Below are 3062 nucleotides of genomic sequence, written 5' to 3' on the forward strand. Positions count from 1 at the left end.
TACATATATATATATAAATATATATATATATAAATATAAGACGTTGACAACGTGACGGGACAACAGTGTAGTAGTGAGTAATTGAACTCGAGCACGTGAGAAGTTCGTTGAGAAGTGTAGCGCGACTGTTGAAGTTAAGTGTATCGCAAAGTTATATTCAGAAAGAATAAACCAGTTTTATTTAAGAAAGGACTTGTGTCGCTAAAGTTTCGTCGGAACGAAGTTACGGAAAATTAACTAACGAACAGAGACGTGACAATATTATATATCTTTAAAAAATTGTGAAACTGATGTGGATGTTTGAGCATACAAGCATACGCCACTAGAAGCGCTGTAATTTCGTTTTTAGACAATATGCATTTTGTTGTATATCTCATGCTTTGAATATTATAATATACAAATACAGTTTCTGTGATTATTTGTATGACAGAAGTAAAGCGAAATAATGCAAATTTTGTAGCTTGTGCAGCTGAATTTTATTTATTTAAATTGTAGCTCACCGTGCAAGAGAGAGTTACTATTTTAAGAGTTAACCTAAAGGAAGCATCAACTTTATATAAAGGCAAGAAAAATTTAAAGGTATATAAGTGTGTATATATCTCCATTTTCACACTGCCCTGTTGAAAATTTTAAGTACAAGAAACGTTTTATTTTCTGTACGTGTGATGCTGCTATGAAAATGGGTAGGTGGCCTTATTTGTTTGTAGTTAAGCACAAGACTACACAATGGGCTATTTGTGCTCTGCCCACCACGAGTGTTGAAACCCGGTTTTTAGCGTTGTAAGTCTGCAGACATAGTGGTCTTTTAAGTCTACCAAAAGCATTCACCATTTTATGGCTCTTCCTTAGCCAAAGTCATTCTGTTCTAACGATCCACTATGGATATAAAAGGTGCCTGAATTTTATTGAATTGTCTACATTTTTCATTTTCTTTGTTGGTATAACGTGGTCCATAATAATCCACAGCACATTTTATAGTCTTTCCATTCAGAAGTTTAAGAACCTTGAGTTCTGTGCAACTTTCTCCACTTCGCTCCCTTCGCATTTAATATGGCAGTAGAGGAAGATTTCTAAGGGATCTTTTAACCAAAACTGATTTTATGAATAAAAAAAAATCATTGTCAAACTTCGTCTAACACATGAATGTGAGTTCCCATGTAGGAGAAGGAAATGACTGTGTCAAATACATGAGAGTTCTCCATGTTATTATCTAAGCATCTATTACGTTGAAAATTACTGTAGATTACTTAGTTGTAGAAATTATTCAGATATTTTGTTTTTGTATGTGTGGTATTCCTGTTTCAGAGAAATAATAGTACACTGGTTTACTATCCTAGCATAACAACACGAAGGTTTGGCTAGATAATATGTTAATCTGATAATATTTGCATAAAAGAAGAAAGAAAGAAAGTTCACGAACACAGCTAGTCGCTGTTTATGTCACGTATATTGGTGTTACAGAAAAGAAGGAATTAAGAGAAGTTAAAATTTGCACAATCAACAGGCACAAAAATACTAATATTATGATGGGATTTTCAAAGCGATGTTAAATCAAATAAATCAGAATCGGAGGCGTTTTCTATGATCATATTTTCAGAAAGATAAAGATTGGCAATGCATGTGGAATAATATGCACCCATCAAGATACCTAATGTTTATTTATAAAATTGATCTCCAAAGAAAATAAATTTATTAGAAACACAAAAACCTAATAAATCTTTAACCTTCATAGCAGTAATTTTTTCATAATTTAGTATAATATATAAATCAAAAATTATTTTATTAATAAGTTTAAAACGAACAAGATACTTTAAAGGAATCATTCTGAAGAAACTAGTGAAATCAAAAGCATGAACTAACTTGGCTAATTAAGCTTGATTTAAGCATTCATGTGTACGTAAAATAGGTTGATTATTTTCTATAATCCAAAAATTATGTTTATCATCATGTTTAACCTTCTCAAATAAAAGGCTAAGTATTTTATCCAGTACAGTAGTTGATTGTTTAAACACGTTGTAACTGAGCTAGAAATAATTTAAATTTAACAAGAGATTTGTATAATTTAAGTACAGCATGTATGTATATATATAAATATAAAGGTATAACTAAATATGGATTTGTTTTAGAATGAATTTCTTTGAAGTTTTAATTAAATTATTGACAACAGTTTCTTATTATTACAAATTGAAACTTTTCTAAGTTAACTTCATTAATCATTACTTGAACACAGGAATCCTTACAAAATCACAGAAATTTTTGTCAACTGGCAAAATTAGATATTTTTCTTGCGATTTTTAAGTTACATTTTTCATTTAAAAAAGTGAAATCCACTTGAAATTTATTTTAATTAGTATCTGTAAGTTTAGTTTTAATCTTATTAAGCACATTACATTTCCATTCTTATAACAATTTTGGAGGATAAACAGTAACATAATTAAGTTTAAGAATATAAGAAGCTAAATTTTTTTATTATGATTTTATAGTGTCTTGTGTTTTATCATTTGTTGCAACTCTGTTTTTGGATCTCTTTTCAAGTATTCAATATAATAATCTATGTTCAACTATTTCTTAATTCATAATTATCACACATTTATCAAAAGCATCAGTACATATATACTAGTGTCACGCCCCCCCCCCCCTGCTTTCTGGAAATATCTTGTACCTTCGTGAATTGTCGGGAGATTACTAGACATAGGGTAGTCTGGTATATATAAGAGGGTGTCAACGTGACGGGACAATAATGTGTGTGTAGGTAGTGAGTAATTGAACTGCAGTCGGAAGTATTGTTGAAGTTAACGTTCGTTGTTAAAACGTTTGTAAAAGAGCGACTGTTGAAAATAAGTGTATCGGTAAAGTTATATTCAGAAAGAATAAGCCAGTTTTATTAAGTAAGGACTTGTGTCGCTAAAGTTTCATCGGAAAGAAGTTACGGAAAAATCAATTAACAGACGGAGACGTAACAAACTGGTGTCAGAGAGTGAAACGATAAAAAAAAATGGAAACGAGAGGCGGAAAATAAAACTACAGCTTAGCAGACTTGATGGCAGCAATACAAGAGCAGC

This window comes from Limulus polyphemus, unplaced genomic scaffold (genome assembly GCF_000517525.1).
Source record: "Limulus polyphemus unplaced genomic scaffold, Limulus_polyphemus-2.1.2 Scaffold1523, whole genome shotgun sequence".
Taxonomy (NCBI): Eukaryota; Metazoa; Arthropoda; class Merostomata; order Xiphosura; family Limulidae; genus Limulus; species Limulus polyphemus.